The sequence below is a fragment of the Oncorhynchus mykiss genome, chromosome 18 (genome assembly GCF_057628025.1).
Source record: "Oncorhynchus mykiss isolate SJ-2025 chromosome 18, ASM5762802v1, whole genome shotgun sequence".
Classification (NCBI taxonomy): Eukaryota; Metazoa; Chordata; class Actinopteri; order Salmoniformes; family Salmonidae; genus Oncorhynchus; species Oncorhynchus mykiss.
Window position 1 is genome coordinate 73,597,298 of NC_143039.1, and position 8,817 is coordinate 73,606,114.

General features: G+C 43.9%; 1 protein-coding gene across 20 annotated transcripts in view; it reads right to left on the reverse strand.

Moving 5' to 3' along the window:
* Window positions 1–730: 730 nt before the first annotated feature.
* epb41a (erythrocyte membrane protein band 4.1a) overlaps window positions 731–8,817 on the reverse strand; it is a 147,733-nt gene continuing 139,646 nt past the window's right edge. For all 20 annotated transcript variants that reach the window (XM_090209388.1, XM_090209387.1, XM_090209386.1 and 17 more), the window contains one exon: window positions 731–3,963. The gene's annotated coding sequence lies outside the window, so the exon portion shown is untranslated. The remainder of the gene's footprint in view (window positions 3,964–8,817) is intronic.

Below are 8,817 nucleotides of genomic sequence, written 5' to 3' on the forward strand. Positions count from 1 at the left end.
TGCTTGTCAAGATTTCACACTGATGAAAATAGCGACAAAATTGTAATTTCCTCATGAGACAAGAACATAGAGAAATGGAACACAGAATCTCAGGCACAAACAACAGAATATCAGGCGATGTGTTCAGAATAAGGTGCGTGTACATTTGTGTTTATTTAGTGGGTGCTGTTTTATTACATATCATCTCTTTCAGTGAGAGAGAGAGAGAGAGAGAGAGAGAGAGAGAGAGAGAGAGAGAGAGAGAGAGAGAGACAGAGAGAGACAGAGACAGAGACAGAGACAGAGAGAGAGAGAGAGAGACAGAGAGAGACAGAGAGAGACAGAGAGAGACAGAGAGAGACAGAGAGAGACAGAGAGAGACAGAGAGAGAGAGAGAGAGAGAGAGAGACAGAGAGAGAGAGACAGAGAGAGAGAGAGAGACAGAGAGAGAGAGAGAGAGAGAGAGAGAGACAGAGAGAGAGAGACAGAGAGAGAGACAGAGAGAGAGAGAGAGAGACAGAGAGACAGAGAGACAGAGAGAGAGAGAGAGAGAGAGAGAGAGAGAGAGAGGGACAGAGACAGAGACAGAGACAGAGAGAGAGATGAAAGATGAGAGGGTTCATTATGAAGAAATAAACATGAACCCAAAGAGATGTACATGCTTGCTGGTTCTCTTAGTCTCCATCCATCATTAATGCAGAAAAGGGAAGAAGAAGACACCACACTGAAAGAACTACAAGACGTTGGATTCTGTACAATGTAATACTATTTGTATAAAAAAAAAAAAACATTTTTTAAATTATTTTTTTAAATAGACCTAAACATCTCAAAACTGTGTGTGCTATACTCTCTGCTTAAATAATGGATTGTTTATTAAAAGAGACAGTGTGTACTCCACAGGAGGATCAAATAAATGTATACACTTCACAGATAAATACATGGGAGAAAACAAAACATTTATTTTTGTGCTGTTGTGAATAGTACAGCCTTCTAAAAGGAGAACACCAAAGAGGCAACCAGAGGGAAAAAGTTCCCAAAATCCCAATTGACGCTTTGTCAACTTTAAGCTCTTTTCTTTTACTTTAAAAAGGTCCCATGCAGCCATTATTTTAAATATCTCAATATCAAATCAATTCTGGGTAACAATTAAGTACCTTAGTGGTGATGGTTTTTAATTAAAATTGTAAAAAATATGTGCAGAAATAGCTTCTTGGTAAAGAGCCATTTCTCAAGCAATAATTTAGCTAGGACTGTCTGGGAGTGGTCTGAGTGGGGAGGGGGAAACTAAAAACTAGCTGTTATTGGCAGAGAGGTTTGGAACTCTCTTTCTTATTGGTCTATTAACTCATTTACTGACTGGTGATGTCAAAACTCCATCTCACACAAAACAGGCATACATTTCAGGGTGTCTTTTCAAAACAGCTTTTACACTAAAAGGGCATTAGCATCATTATCATCATTTCCACAGTATTATTCCTACATCATACTGTGGAAACATAAAACAGAGAAAAATAACTTTTTTGACTGCACTGGGCCTTTAACGCTGACTCTCTAATCAACTCTATCTAATCAACTCTACTCTGTCTAATCAATCTAATCAACCCCAATTAATCCTAATCCTTTCTGTTACTGACTTCTTCTAGATAGAAGCATCATACACTACATGTCTAAAAGTATGTGGACACCTGCTCGTCAAACATCTCATTCCAAAATCATGGTCATTAATATGGAGTTGGTCCCCCCCCTTTGCTGCTATAACAGCCTCCACTCTTCTGGGAAGGCTTTCCACTAGATGTTGGAACATTGCTGCTATAACAGCCTCCACTCTTCTGGGAAGGCTTTCCACTAGATGTTGGAACATTTCTGCTATAACAGCCTCCACTCTTCTGGGAAGGCTTTCCACTAGATGTTGGAACATTGCTGCTATAACAGCCTCCTCTCTTCTGGGAAGGCTTTCCACTAGATGTTGGAACATTTCTGCTATAACAGCCTCCACTCTTCTGGGAAGGCTTTCCACTAGATGTTGGAACATTGCTGCTATAACAGCCTCCACTCTTCTGGGAAGGCTTTCCACTAGATGTTGGAACATTGCTGTGAGGACTTGCTTCCCTTCAGCCACAAGAGCATTAGTGAGGTCAGGCACTGATGTTGAGCGTTTAGGCCTGGCTTGCAGTTGGTGTTCCAAGTCATCCCAAAAGTGTTCGATGGGGTTAAGGTCAGGGCTCTGTGGAGGCCAGTCAAGTTCTTCCACATCGATCTCAACAAAATCTCTTAGGCTTGTGTACGGCTGCTCGGCCATGGTAACCCATTTTATGAAGCTCCCGATGAACAGTTCTTGTGCTGACGTTAGTGAGTGTTGCATCTGAGGACATAATTTTTTTACGGTCCTGTTCTGTGAGCTTGTGTGGCCTACCACTTAGCGGCTGAGCCGTTGTTGCTCCTAGACGTTTCCCCTTTACAATAACAGCACTTACAGTTGACCGGGGTAGCTCCAGCAGGGAAGAAATTTGACGAACTGACTGGTTGGAAAGGTGGCATCGTATGATGGTGCAACATTGAAAGTCGCTGACCTCTTAAGTACGAGCCATTCTACAGTCAATGTTTGTCTATGGAGATTGCATGGCTGTGTGCTCGATTTTATACACCTGTCACCATCGGTGTGGTTGAAAAAAACAAATCCACTCATTTGAAGCGGTATCCACATACTTTTAGCCATGTAGAGTACCATATATTCTGTATGACGGTCCATCTCTATAGATGAGTAAACACTGCCCCCTTTGGTAGAAAAGTATAAATACATGAAAATGAAGGACATTGTAAAGTTGCCTCTGCTGCTCTGCCATGCCAGGTGCAAATGGATGACTGTTATGGAGCTGGTGGTTGGAACGCAGTGTGAGTAGCCTAATACAAAAACACATAACTACAAACCTGTAAAGTCAGGGTGATCTAAAATGAATGGATACATATGCAGAAATAATAATGTAAATAAAATAATAAATATAAATAATGTCATTCCAATACGCTGCTTCCTTCACTCCAGTTCTGATGAAGCCCCTTTTTTCCCCCCCCAGTGTGACTACAACAACGACGACTAAAAACAAACACAAACAGTCAAAAGGTGTGAATATCATCCAGAAGAATAGATAATGAAGTAATTTCTTCAACGAGATATTAAATTGGCCCTCAAAAATGTTTGGATGAAATTATATATTTTTTTACACTTAAATTGAAAAAAAAAACTTTTCACATTGAGAGGGAAAATAAATATTACAAACTTTTTGTACTGTACAAGAGATGAAACCAAAATTGGTTGTAAAGTTGTTTGATTTGAAGAGGGATCCTCGTATCATGATTGGTTTAAGAGTTACAGAAAAATCACCCACAATCCCTTGTTATCATCCCCCCCTTCAGAATAAGAGTCCCTTCAAAGTTGACCTTGAAGATACCGATTTTCCAATTACGACGAGAAGAAAAATCGTAGAAAAATATGAACAAAGTCCCTGCAATCTCTACACAATTAAAAGACCAAATGCCCTTTGAAAATTCTCGTTAAAATCTCCAGAAAAATGGGAGAAAGGGGGAAAAATTAAAATACTTTATTTCAATATTTTTGTTGTTTCGAAGATCCAGTTCAGTCATTCGGGATTTGGCAGTAGAGTGGAAGGGAGAGCGACCGAGAGGGATTGTTCTGGGAGTTTTCTGGAGAGTTATGTTTGTTCCCTTCTCCTTCAGTTAAACTCCATTGGCTGGGAGGATCAAAGTTCATAGTTCAAAAGTGAAGCTTGTTCACTCTGGTTGGTTGGACTGGTCCAGTCTGGTGTGGTGTGTGTGTCTGTCTGCAAGGCAGTGCAGTTGGGTGGTGTGAGGGAATGGGGCTCTGAGGTAAACATGTAGGAATGGTGGTGACACAAGCGAACAAGGGAGGGGTGGGGGGCTGTATGTGAGTTGCTCTTCCTCAGGCGCCGTGGTAGTTTTGGCCCCCAGCTTGACAGACAGTGGACAGAGAGAGACACAACTTCAGTAATATTACCTCAACATTCCCCTGATCCAACACTCAAGATAAAAAGCGTAAAAACAGAAAAGACTCCACAAAAGAAGAACCACACGCATGTCGTCACAATGATGAAGGCATTTTAAAAAGAGCAGGATGCAGACAGGGAGGGTGGAGCATTGCAGGAGCCTGGTGGAGACAAGGAACGGGTGGGGTCGGAGGGCGAAGCGGAGAGGGAGGGAGGGAATAGAATTGTTAGGGGTGTTCTCTGGCTACACTGATGTAAACACTGTTCGTTTGAAGGAATGTGTAAGTTAAACAAAGCAGGACTCCAATGAACACAGGGCTCCATGAACACAAGGCTTGAACACAGGGCCTGAACACAGAGGTCCATGAACACAGGGCCTGAACACAGGGCCTGAAAAACAGGGCTCCATGAACACAAGGCTCCATGAACACAGAGCTCCATGAACACAGGGCTCCATGAACACAGGGCTCCATGAACACAAGGCTCCATGAACACAGGGCTCCATGAACACAAGGCTCCATGAACACAGGGCTCCATGAACACAGGGCTCCATGAACACAAGGCTTGAACACAGGGCCTGAAAAACAGGGCTCCATGAACACAGGGCTCCATGAAAACAGGGCTCCATGAACACAGGGCTCCATGAACACAGGGCTCCATGAACACAGGGCTCCATGAACACAAGGCTCCATGAACACAGGGCTCCATGAACACAAGGCTTGAACACAGGGCCTGAAAAACAGGGCTCCATGAACACAGGGCTCCATGAAAACAGGGCTCCATGAACACAGGGCTCCATGAACACAGGGCTCCATGAAAACAGGGTCTGAACACAGCGCTCCATGAACACAGGGCTCCATGAACACAGGGCCTGAACACAGAGCTCCATGAACACAGGGCTCCATGAACACAAGGCTACATGAACACAGGGCTCCATGAACACAGGGCTCCATGAACACAGAGCTCCATGAACACAGGACTCCATGAACACAGGGCTCCATGAAAACAGGGCCTGAACACAGGGCTCCATGAACACAAGGCTCCATGAACACAGAGCTCCATGAACACAGGGCTCCATGAACACAGAGCTCCATGAACACAGAGCTCCATGAACACAGAGCTCCATGAACACAGAGCTCCATGAACACAGAGCTCCATGAACACAGAGCTCCATGAACACAGGACTCCATGAACACAGGACTCCATGAACACAGGGCTCCATGAACACAAGGCTCCATGAACACAGAGCTCCATGAACACAGGACTCCATGAACACAGGGCTCCATGAAAACAAGGCTCCATGAAAACAAGGCTCCATGAACACAGGGCTCCATGGACACAAGGCTCCATGAACACAAGGCTCCATGAACACAGAGCTCCATGAACACGGGGCTCCATGAACACGGGGCTCCATGAACACGGGGCCTGAACACAGGGCTCCATGAACACAGGGCTCCATGAAAACAGGGCTCCATGAAAACAGGGCTCCATGAAAACAGGGCCTGAACACAGGGCTCCATGAACACAGGGATCCATGAACACAGGGCTCCATGAACACAGGACTCCATGAACACAGGACTCCATGAACACAGGGCCTGACCACAGGGCTCCATGAACATAGGGCTCCATGAAAACAGGGCTCCATGAACACAGGGCTCCATGAACACAGGGCTCCATGAACACAGGCTCCATGAACACAGGGCCTGAACACAGGGCTCCATGAACACAGGGCCTGAACACAGGGCTCCATGAACACGGGGCTCCATGAACACGGGGCCTGAACATGGTGGGACCGGGAGGGCACTCTCTCTCCCTGTCTCTCCTCCCTGTCTCAGGAGGGGAGGGGGTAGGAGGCACCGTGTGTGTACATACCACACTGGCAGCTGGCTAAACAGCACCAGACTCTGAGGCTACATCCCAAATGGCACCCTATTGAACTACGTTTGACAAGAAACCTTGTCAAAATTAGTGCACTATATAGAACCTGGTCACTTTGTAGGGAATAGGGTGCCATTTGGGATGTAGATTGAGCCTGGGTGCTTTAACTGGACACAAACATGCAGGGCTACAATTAAAACCACATGGGCACCAGTGTTTACAGACCGCGTGCAGAGATGAACAGATTAATGTAGGAATAGGCCTGAGTGAACTGTGAGTTGAAATATACATATGCATTGTCCAGTTTCAGTAGCATGCAGTGCTTTGAACTTGGGAGGAGGGATTTTATTGTACTGCTGATCATTAAGGCTTTGACTGCATCCTAAATGGCACACAGTTCCCTATACAGTACATACAGAGGGTTTTCAGACCGCGTTGATAGTTTCCACATTTTGTTATGTTACAGCCTTATTCTAAAATAGATAATATTAAAAAATAATAATAATCCCCATCAATCTACACACACAATACCCTATAATGACAAAGTGAACACAGGTTTTATTTTAATGTTTGCAAATGTATAAAAAATACCTTATTTTACAAAAGTATTTGCTATGAGACTCAAAATTGAGCTCAGGTGCATCCTTTTTTCCATTGATCATCCTTGAGATGTTTCTACAACTTCTTTGGAGTCCATCTGTGGTAAATTAAACTGATTGGACATGATTTGGAAAGGCACACACCTGTCTATATAAGGTCCCACAGTTTTTATTTTATTTAACTAGGCAAGTCAGTTAAGAACAAATTCTTATTTACAAAGACGGCCTACCAGGGAACAGTGGGTTAACTGGTCTAGGAACAGTGGGTTAACTGTCTTGTTCAGGGGCAGAACAACATATTTTTACCTTGTCAGCTTGGGGATCCAATCCAGCAACCTTTCGGTTACTGATCCAATGCTCTAACCACTAGGCTACCTGCTGCCAGTTGACAGTGCATGTCAGAGCAAAAACCAAGCCATGAGGTCGAAGGAATTGTCCGTAGAGCTCCGAGACAGGATTGTGTCGAGGCACAGGTCTGGGGAAGGGTACCAAAACATTTCTGTAGCATTGAAGGTCCCCAGGAACACAGTGGCCTCCATCATTCTTAAATGGATGAAGTTTGGAACCACCAAGACTCTTCCTAGAGCTGGCCGCCCGGCCAAACTGAGCAATCGGGGGAGAAGGGCATTGGCATTGCTCTGACAGAGCTCCAGAGTTCTTCTGTGGAGATGGGAGAACCTTCCAGAAGGACAACCATCTCTGCAGAAATCCACCAATCAAGCCTTTATGGTAAAGTGGCCAGACGGAAGCCACTCCTCAGTAAAAGGCACGACAGCCCATTTGGAGTTTGCCAAAAGGCACCTAAAGGACTTTCAGACCATGAGAAACAAGATTCCCTGGTCTGATGAAACCAAGATTGAACTCTTTGGCCTGAATGCAAGTGTCACGTCTGAAGAAAACCTGGCACAATCCATACGGTGAAGCATGGTGGTGGAAGCATCATGCTGTGGGGATGTTTTTCAGAGGCAGGGACTGGGAGACTAGTCAGGATCGAGGGAAAGATGAACGGAGCAAAGTACAGAGAGATCATTGATGAAAACCTGCTCCAAAGCACTCAGGACCTCAGACTGGAGTGAAGGTTCACTTTCCAACAGGACACGACCCTAAGCACACAGCCAAGACAATGCAGGAGGCTTTGGTACACCCCAAATACAGGTGTGCCAAGTTTGTAGTGTCATACCCAAGAAGACTCGAGGCTGTAATCGCTGCCAAAGGTGATTCAACAAAGTAAAGGGTCTGAATTTTTATGTAAATGTCATATTTCAGCTTTTTCTTTTTATTACATTTGTAGAAATGTCTAAAAACCTGTTTTTACTTTGTCATTATGGGGTATTGTGCATAGATTGATGAGGGTGGGAAAAAAAACTATTTAATCAATTTTAGAATTAGCTTTTGAAAAAGTCAAGGGTTTTGAATACTTTCCGAATGACGAGAGCCCTGCGGGGAATAGGGTGCCATTTGGGACTCCCTTGACCGTGGATCCCTTGATCATAGTCTTTTTGCAGGACCAGTTAGCATATCTTTTTAGGGTCCTGATTGCGTTAGTGTGGTGATTAGGGTGGCGACTATAACCATTACACCTAGGACTGGGCGGTATAACATATTTTACTATATACCGGTATTGATGCACGGAGTGGTTTGGGGTTTTACTTTATTTTATATAACGGTATTTGAATGTTTGTTTTGTTTAATGTGATGTGCCGTGTGTAGCGTCAGATTTTATAGTTTACTTCACTACTTGAGTCATCTCTCTCTGCTCTCTCTTTCCATACAGACCTAGACACCCCTGTCACTCAGGGATCGCATTTGAAGATTCTCGACCACAAGACACTTGCCTTTAGTCCGCATGGGCAATGAAGCACATGCAACAATGTTGATGACTACGGTGTTGTTTCCACTTTGCTTCTTAATATAAATCCACTAGCGTTCCATAACACGTTCTATTACATCTGCAAACAGCTAGTCTGTCTTTTCTTAGCAAGTTGTGGCTAAATCGTGTTTGTGAAAATGCTAAATCGCTAGTTAGCTAAACATAGCTAGCTATACAGCCTAAAAATACCAGTGATGGTGTAGACCTAAATCAGCAAGTTTCCAAATCAAAGAGGAAGCCAAGAGAAAACATTTAATGTAGCCAAAGATTATAGGGTCCCCTAGGAAACACTGACCAACACTTTGGTTCCTACCCTGTCACAATAACTCCTCCCTGGCATTTTCATTCACTGCCATGTTAAACAACACTGTATTCAAAGTGCCCACTATTATCTTCTAACTATAGAATTAGAATAATCATTCTATTGTCATGATTCCAACAGTTCACTTAAGTACTTTGATGTAAATCACAA